The sequence below is a fragment of the Nannospalax galili genome, unplaced genomic scaffold (genome assembly GCF_000622305.1).
Source record: "Nannospalax galili isolate Female #2095 unplaced genomic scaffold, S.galili_v1.0 scaffold3367, whole genome shotgun sequence".
In the NCBI taxonomy this organism is placed as follows: Eukaryota; Metazoa; Chordata; class Mammalia; order Rodentia; family Spalacidae; genus Nannospalax; species Nannospalax galili.
In genome coordinates, this window is record NW_008355378.1 from 112,314 (window position 1) to 122,308 (window position 9,995).

Below are 9,995 nucleotides of genomic sequence, written 5' to 3' on the forward strand. Positions count from 1 at the left end.
GTTGATTTGGAGGTGCTCTTTCTTTCTTTTGGTTAACTGGGCTAGCAGTCTGTCAATCTTATTTATCTTTTGAAAGAACCAGCTCTTGGATTTGTTGATTCTTTGTATTTTTTATTTTCTTTCAATTTCATTAATTTCAGCCCTGATTTTGATAATCTCCTCTGATTTATTCTTTGTATTATTGTTTGTTCTTGTTTTTCTAAGGTCTTCAGGTCATCATTAAATTATTCATAGGAAACAACTCTAATTTTTTGATGTAGCCACTTAATGGTGTAAAGTGTTCTCTTAGGGACTGCCTTCGTGGTGGACTATAGATTCTGTTATGTTGTGTTCACTTCATTCAGTTTAAAGAATTTTTCCATTTTTTTCTTGATTTCTTCCTTGACAGGATTTTTGTTTGGAAAGCGTTTATTTTATTTTTATGTTTATTTTTAATGTTTGCTTTCCACGATTTTCTGTACTTTTTAGCATTTCTAATGTTGATGTTCAGTTTTATTTGTTTTATTTTGTCATCAGAAAGGATAGATGTTTTTTCAGTTCTTTTAAATTTGCTGGAACTTGCTTTGTGTCCTATATGTGGTTGAGCCTAAAGAAAGTTCCATGAACTGCTGAGAAGAAAGTGTATTCTTTACTGTTAAGGCTCATGGTTAAGAGCAGTGACTACTCTTGCAGAGGACCTGGGTTTGATTCCCAGCACACATGGTGACTAAAAAATGTCCACAACTCCAGTTTCAGGGAAATCAGAGACCTCTGTCTGATCTCTGCGGGCATTGCACAACACAGATCCACTTACATACATACATGAAATACACACACACAAATCATATTTTTAAAAAAGGATGTGGCAGTGTTTCCTGCCCCTTAAATGGGCTAAAGTTGCTTACTTAAAAACTGTTTTAAAAGTATAGGGGTCTCATAGCTGAACCAGTTCAGAATGCAAATCCTGTTGAAGATAGATAGATCTGTATTTTTTAATATTTTTATTTTGACTGTACTAATGATAAGCTGTTTTTATTTTTATCATAAACATTTCCTGAGACCCCCTTAAGGGTTACTCTTGGGAGGCACATTGACACATCTGTTGGGATGTATTAGAGTTTTGCTGACCAAGCAGCTTTTCTTGGCAGCATTGAGGACATCTCCTCTTTGTGAGGCGGAAACTGTTTAGAGTCTAATCTCTCATTTTTCCACAGTCTTTGATTTGGAGGTCTGGTGGCTTAGTGGAGCTATTTTATCCTGTGATATGTGTCTAATCATCCTCTGGAATGTTGCAAGTACCAAAAGAGTGCCGGTTTATTTAGCCTCGCTGTCTTCATTTGCCTTTAATCTTTGGGTACTTAACATTTAGAGGGAAGAATTTCATCCATCTTGTGGAGGAACTCATAGGTTTCTAGTTTAGTTTTTGTGACAAATCTAAGAAAAGCTAAATCCAAACTAAATAACTAAATAAATCCTGATGATTTTCTAGGACTATTCCCTGACCAGCTTTTTAGAAAACATCATTAACTTGATTAAAAATAAACTTTTTGATAATGGCAGCTCTGTGTGCTGGTGTTGGTTTTTAATCCCAGCACTCAGGAAGCAGATGTAAGAGCATTTCTGTGAGACTCAGGCCAGCCAACAGTGGTCTTTATAGCAAGTTTTAGACCTCCTGGGGCTAAAAAAAAAACAAAAATATTTGCTTAAATTAGTTTTGTTGTTATGAAGAGTAGGTTATTATGCTGTCTTACTACCTTAAAGAAAGAACTAGGTTTTTGTTTTATGTTGATGTATTGAAATTTTAAAAGATTATTATAATTTTTATGTGTATGTGGTAGTGCTAGGAATCTGTATGTGTACCACATGCATGCAGGTACCTGTAGATGCCAGAAGGGTACTTTAGAGTCACCTGGAATTGGAGTTACAGTTGGGAACATCATGATTTGTATTTGTATGCTAAAAATTGAACTCTATAAGAGTACAAATGCTATTAACCACTGAGTCCTCAATCCATTCCCCACTATTCTGAATGTTTACATTAGTAATTTTGACAGACTCTAGATATTACACATATGCCATCTTTAGGTTTTATTCACCACAAAAGTTGAGTGACTACTTGAACTTTTATGTTGTACTTAAACATTTTCTTTGTCCTAATTTGTGCATTTTTGATTTTGTAAAAATCCAGTCATTTTTTAAGACAGAAAATTATTACCATACATTTTTTTCTATCTAAAAATATTCTTTTTAAAAGGTTTTCTAACACAAATATATCCTCAGATGTACGTGTTTGTATTTCTTTGCCATACTTAATGGTTCCTTTTATTTCCTTTTTCTAAATTATATTTTATTTTATGTTTATGAGAGTTTTACCTGCATGTACGTATGTGCACCCAGGTCGTGCAGTGCCCAAGGAGGCCAAGAAGTTTGTCACCTTCTCTGGAACTGGAGTTGTGGTTGTATTAGACACAATGTGGGTTCTGGAGACCAAATCCGCATCTTCGGGAAGAATAGCCAGTGCCTTTAACTACTGAGCTACCACTCTAGTCCCTTCCTTTCTTCATAATGCAAGAGAGAACAGCAGGACTAAATTCACCAGTTAATGAAGAGAGTTTAACCTACATTTCATACATGACATAAGGTAACAAGAACACATTTATGCATTGTTAAGCTATAAGCGTTTTGTCTGTTGGCAGTCTCAGCTAGATTTAAGTGCCATTTGCTTTTTTAAAGACAGTTATAGGGCCACTACAATAAAGGGTGATTTAAAGTAGTGGGGATGGCAGAACATAGGTGACCTGAGAATGGAGACGGGGAATGACATTTCATACATGACATAAGGTAACAAGAACACATTTATGCATTGTTAAGCTATAAGCGTTTTGTCTGTTGGCAGTCTCAGCTAGATTTAAGTGCCATTTGCTTTTTTAAAGACAGTTATAGGGCCACTACAATAAAGGGTGATTTAAAGTAGTGGGGATGGCAGAACATAGGTGACCTGAGAATGGAGACGGGGAATGCTGTGAATGGAATGTTTAAGCAGGGGTAAGGAAGGGGAAGAGGGTTTAGCTTAAACAAAGGGTGTATGAAAAAGTCATGCAGAAGTCTACTGCTGTAAGCACCCCCTCAAATGAAACAGAACGGAGACACCTTCTAAGGGTGGAAAATGCTGCTCTAGAAGCTGTGGTTTATTACACAAAAACCCATGCCAACTGTGGGACTGTGAGAAGTTACTCAGGGAGACCACAGAGACCCACACATAAAAATAATGACTTCTTGCATTCCTCTTGTTGCCAATCAGAATTACTTGGTAAGACTCTGTTACTAAAGACACCATACAACATTGTTGGAAAATATAGAAAAGTTATTATTGAGCTTGGCTAGAGGCTCCTCCCATACTGTCTAGGCTTCATAGTGATGAATGGTGCTATGTAGTCTTCTGGGGAAATTAAGGCATCAACTGTCTTACCCAGCTGTTAACTGTACAAACTACAATCCAGCCTGCCAAGCAAGATGTTTGCCTAGTTATTTGATAGGGGCACAATTGTTGTGGAGGTAACCAACTGCTCTGATTGGATGTGAGGCCAATTACTCATGAGAGAATTAATGCCTGGTAATGTAAACCTGTTAAAAAAAAGAAAAACAAAAAGCAAAACAAAACAAAATCTATAACTGAACCTGTGGTAAGCTCTAGAGGGATACTTACTACTACTAATGTTTAGCTAAATTATCATTGTGTCAAGCAAACATTTAACTATCTATATTTATATCCACAGACAGGGGAGACCCTCACCATTTATCACAGATGCTTCTTTTGTTGATGAACAATGGTGAATACAGAGATGCATGGCTACCCAATGTGTGGAGAATAAATGACAGTCAAGTGCTCAGTTCTAAACAAGACATTCATACCACTGCGTCTAAGGCCCAAAGAACATCATAGAATTGGGAACAGAAAGGATATAAGATCCAGGAAGTTTGGACAATGGCTGTGAAATGTTATCTTATGGGCATGACACAGTCAATGCAATTTTGAAATCACAGCATCTTTGGCTGCCTGTCAACAGGGTATCATGAAAGAGGAAGCAGCTCTCCTGGCCCTATCCCTCTCTGCTCAGCAATTGATTATAGATGGATTTGGAGGAGGTGCAGACTTTGCTTTTTTATATATCCGATGATGACACCGCTTGACTCCAGTGGATATCCCCAAACCCATGGATACACAGATGGCCGTTGTGTTTTTAATTTAGCAAGTCATAAAACAAAAGCTAAAGATAGAGAAATGACTTGTAAAGAGTGTGGGGGCAAGTGGGATTGGGACTACCTAAGAGGGTATGGGCTCATGGTAATTAAATGAGCCATATACACGTGTGGAACTCTCAAGTACCTAATGAGTTATTTTAAAGGAGTTATAAAATGTTTTATTCCATTACAGTTGTCCAATATATTGAACAAATGTGAACTGTGAGTCCTCTTAATATAAACATCAGCAAATAGTTTTTTTTTTTATTTACCACTGCTGTGCAGTGCTGAGATGTGTACTTTACTCTTGAAGACTTGTATTTGTGCTTAGCCCTAGAACTCTCATCCAAAAATCTGTGGCACAGCATACAAAAATAAATGGGAAAGGGGCCTTAAGTTTTCATAAGTTTCCATCAATATGCCACCATGCATTTTCACTAAGGTAAAGGTTTTATAAGCTAAACTGTGCTTCTCAATTTCTCCTGTGGATGTGCATGCATACACACATACACACACAGAGTGTGTGTATAAATATATAAACTACCAGAGATATCATTCAAAAGTAAATGAATATATTGGCATCTCATTCATATTTCTGATATTTGAGGTAAATGTATTAACTACTTTTTCTTGATGTCTGCCAAAACTGAATCAAGACACTGGAACAAAATTTAAGACTGTATAGAGAATATTTTGCCTTGAAAACAAATATTTCATTGGCTATCACAGTATACCTCTGCCTTGGCATGTTCCCCATCCCTGCTTCCTCACTTTTCAGGGTATAACAGAGTTCTTTATTAGCATTGCTGTAGTTGCAATTCTCTATAACTATGTAATGATCACATGGATCAGAATGGTATGAAGAGTGCACTGGTCACCAGTGTGCCACATTTGCTTTAGTAAATAACAAGCCAAGTATATATTTCATTAAAGACAAACGTCATGTGATATTTTTGTACTCATTATATTGTATAATACATCAGGATTATTGTATGATCTGATTTGAATTTTATAATTTTTAAAATATTTTTATGTATAATTGTTATAATTTATTGTTTTTACTAAATAAAGGTATAAATATAGCAATTTTGTTAAAGGGTTGCTTTTTGGATTTTTCAAGTTATTTCCATTATAGAAATAGTCTAACAGTGGGACTACCATTGCTAAATTTATATGCAATATGAATTTTACTCTATTGTTAATTAATATACTAATATTCCATATTTCTCTAATGAAAGGCCTAAATAATACTGTACTGTGTATAAACTATATTTTAATGCTGTTTCTTATCAGCATTTTAAGTTTTGGTTTACATTTCCAAAATTGGAAAAAAAATTAACTACTTATTAAAATAAATCCTTCTTGTATATGTAACAGCATCATCAGCCACCTAGCACTTCTTGTCCCAGGTGTAAATTAGAGGGAATGGAAGGTGTCAGACCCATAACAGAGGTCTTACCAGTGGGTGTTAACCCAAGTGTAAGGACCTTCGTGACCCAGAGAGGTTAAAACCAGTTTCACACCACAGCTAAATCCATCGGGTTGGCCATGCTAGACTGACTTAGAAGGGAAGCACTACATAGTGAGCTACAAACCAGCTGGGCTATAGCAAGTCTCCATCTCAAAAACCAAATAGAAATAAAATTTATTAGTGAATACTTTATGTACATCTAGTTTCTGTTAGGATTATATCATTTTCCCCTACAAAAGATTTTCTTTTTAAAAATATTTTTACGGTGTTTAATTTTATGTGTATGAGTGTATTGCCCGCATGTATATAAGTGCAGCTGTGTCATGCAGAAGAGGGTGTCTGAGGATCCTGAACTGGAGTTATGCACAGTTGTTAGCTGCTTTGTGAGCACTGGGAATCGAACCCAAGTACTCTGCAAGAGCAGCCTGTGCTTTCAATCACTGAGTCACCTCTCCAGCTTCTCTGCAAGAAAGAGTTTCAAATGCATAATATAAAGGCTGTCCAGTATTTCATCAGAAGTATATTCTTATGCTTCATATTGAGTTTATTGGCATTTTCCTTATTACAAATAGTGATATGTTCACTAATTTTGTCTCTAAATCTTTGTAAAAATTGAAAAGACTTCTGCGAGGATGAGATCATGGTAATACCTTCCTGTATTTGACAACCTATTATTTCGAGCTTCTTCCCTTAATGAGCTATTTTAAATTTGTTTTCTTGAGAAAACAAAACTGATGTTTTTTTTTTTTTTTTTCTGACACCTAACAATTTCTTTCTTTGACAATGTGATAAAAAGGAATGTGTTGACCAGGCATGGTCGTGCACACCTTTAATCCCAGAAATCTGGAGGGGGAAACAAATGGATGTCTGTACATCAAGGCCAGTCTGATCTCCATAGCCAGTTTCAAGCCAGCTGGTCTATATAAAGACCCTATATTAAGAAATATAAGAAGCAATTTGCTGGTTATAATTCTTTTTGGTCTGACAGTTTCTTCAAAGTCATTAAATATTTCCTTCATTTTGGCTATTTAATGACTTAGAATAAAAATACAAGTTAATTTTTGCCATCAAAGTTACGGCTATGAGATGTAGTCAGGTTTCTTTAGCAAGGTGGTCCTTACAAATGTAAAAAAAAGCTTTAAAAAATATGTAGGCATGTCCCAGTGTTTGATCTGTGCATATGAGCGGCACTAATTCAACTCAATATGTTCAAAATAATGAAATATATAAGTTAATTAATTTTAAAAATAAGATGCGAAGTTGGGATGGTGATAGGTTAAGAGAATACTTGAGTCGGGGGAGTTGGAGTGAAGAGTGTTGTTTATGTATTCAAGATACACTGTACACATGCACAAAATATTCAAAGCATAAGTTAAAGAAACATTGTTCTAATCTGTCAACTACAGCTGTCATTTGTGGCCAATACTATGATGCCACATTACTGAGATGTTTGAATAAAGACAGTCTGACTCAGTATCCATTTTAGCCAAGAAGAACAAGAACTGCTCTGAGCATCTCTTAATTCAAAATACTCTCAAAACTGTATTTTAGAATAAGTTCCTCACTCTTTCTTTTACTGAAACAGTATCTCCAGCATGAAATGGGAGAATGTAAAAGCTGATGTTTAGCAGAGGATTATGTCCCTTCTGACCCCTTCTGACATACAGTATTACAAACACAGAACTAAAATGTTATATCAATTTCCCTCATTTCTGTCAATGGAATAAGAACAGCAGCCGGAAATTACTATATTAGTCATGTATTCACATATACGCGATTCTGGGCCAAGGCCAAGGAAAGTTCATGAGGGAATAAGGTTATATTTCCACGTTTTTTGAGGAATACAAAACTCATTAAGTTTATGTAGATTATAAGCAAATTTAGGCAAGATCAACTTTTGGTTACAAGGTGAAGTAAAAAACCTATTGTACTATTTTTCTTAGTAATTCCTCTCTGCAGGTAAATTTTTGTCAACAAGCCTCTATCATTTATGTTGAGCTTTTAAAAATTTCATATAACATTTCCTGGTCAAATCCCCCTCCCCAATCCATGCCTCCCCCTATCCCCCCACTGAACCCTGTGCACTCTGCCATATGTGCCAAGTCCTATTCATTCAGGTGTTTGTAACCAAATGTCCTTCAGTGTAAATGCATCCACTGGAGTCTAGTCAGCCCATCCAGTGGTCATATGTAAGTCATACTCTCCCGCACCCAGCAGCAATCAGTCTCAAATAGTTCCCAATAGAGTGCTGGCCTGCCACCTATTTCTCACCTCCCCTTTGAGCCCTTGTTTAATTGAGCTGAGATGGGCACAAAGTTTGATGCCACCGCTACTGCAGGTTCACATGAGCAAGCCTCCAGTGGCCTGGAAGTCTCCACATCCTTATGTTCATTAACCAGCCCTGACTCTTGCATTCTCTTTGCCTCCTCTTCTGCAATGGTCCCGGAGCTATGGGTTGGCAAGGTTCCATATAGAAGTCCCATCCTACATACTACAGTCTCTTATTCTCTAAAACGGCCCATTGTGGCCTTTGGTGTGTACACTGTGATGTACATGGAAGCCTCACTGGTGAGAGTTAAGGGTTACATTATCTTTCTCTCTACACCTTATTCTATGTTCCATGAAACTTAGTTGTGGAGATTCGACTGCAGATGTGTCAACTACTGCTGGGCCTCTCCCAGGTGTGTGTTTCCTGTGCCTGACCAGGTGTGTAAATCTTCAATAGCCTCCATCTGTTGTGGAAAGAAGCTTCTTTGATGAGTGTTGTATGGCATGTTTGTCATTCTAAGGGAGGTGCATTTCTCATGGGGTTTTGAGGGCATCACTTTTCCCTCTTGGTTTCCTAGCCCCCTGAGATGAACTCATCTCTACTCTTTTTTCTTCCATCTGGCTTCTCTCCTCCCACCCTCCCTAGTCACAGAGCCCCCATTATTCCCACCCTCCCCCACTACCTCCTGACTCCTGCCATCTTTCCCTTTCCTAACTTCCCTTCCTCCCCCACACCGTGGTCCCTTGCATACCCTTCACTCCTCTCCTCCCTGCTGATTACTCCCACTTTTTCCACCTCCCTCAGGTAACATCTGTTCCTTACTTTCAGGTTGCTTCTTGCCCTTTACCTCCATGGATCTTTTCCCTTTACCTGGCTCCTGGTGTTACATCTGAATTTATATACTCACATATAAAAAGTTGGTGCTACAATCCACAAATGAAGGATCACATGGGTCACTTGCCTTTCTGTGTTTGTGTTACTTCTTTTAGTATAACACTCTCTAGTTCCATCCATTTACTTGCAGTTTTCATAATTTCACCTTTCCTTACTGCTGAGTAGAACTGCACTGAGTAGACGTACCACATTTTCATTAACCATTCATCAATTGAGGGATATTTAGGTTGTTTTCATTTCTTAACAGTTATGAAGAGCAGCAACAAACATGAATGTACAGGTATCTCTGCAGTACAATGAGTCCTTTGTATATGCCAAGGAGTGGCATCACTGGATTATATGGGAGGTTCATATTTAATTTTTTAAAAAAATATTTTATTATTTTTAGTTTATGTGTATGAGTGTTATTCCTGCATGTAGGTAAGTGCACCAGCATCGTGCATGCCTGCGTAGGACAGAAGAGGCTGTCTGATCCCCTGAAATGGGAGTTACAGACAGTTAACTGCCATGTGGGTGCAAGGATTAAAACCTGGGTCTTCTGCAAGAACAGTCAGTGTTCTTAACCACTGAGTCATGTCGCCAGCCCCTCATCTTTAGTTTTTTGAGGGTTCTCCACACTGCTTTCCATAGTGGTTGCATGAGTTTGCCTTCCCACCAGCAGTGAATGAGTGTTCCTCTTTCTTGACATCCTCTCCAGCATTTGGAATCTTTTGTCCTCTTGATCTTTACCAAACTTACTGGGGTAAGATGGAATCTTAAAGTATTTTTTATCTGCATTTCTCTAACTACTAAGGATGTTGAGCAATTTTTAAGGTGCTTCTTAGCCATTTTTATTTCTTCACTTGAGAACTGTGTTTAGGTCTATCACCCATCTTTTCTTTATTTTTTAAATAAGTAAATTATTGAGAATTTCATACATGCATATAGGGTGTTTTGCTGAAATCCATGCCTACTCCCTTCCCTCCAACTCCTCCCATATCTCTGCATCACTTTTTTTCTGATAACTTCATGTACTCTTTCTTCTTCTTTGATTTATTTATTTATTTTTATGGGGCTTTTGCCTACTCTAACATTCCCCCTCTGAAGAAGTAACCCTAAAATTTTATAAGGATTAGATAAGAGCACCCAAATACTTTTGAC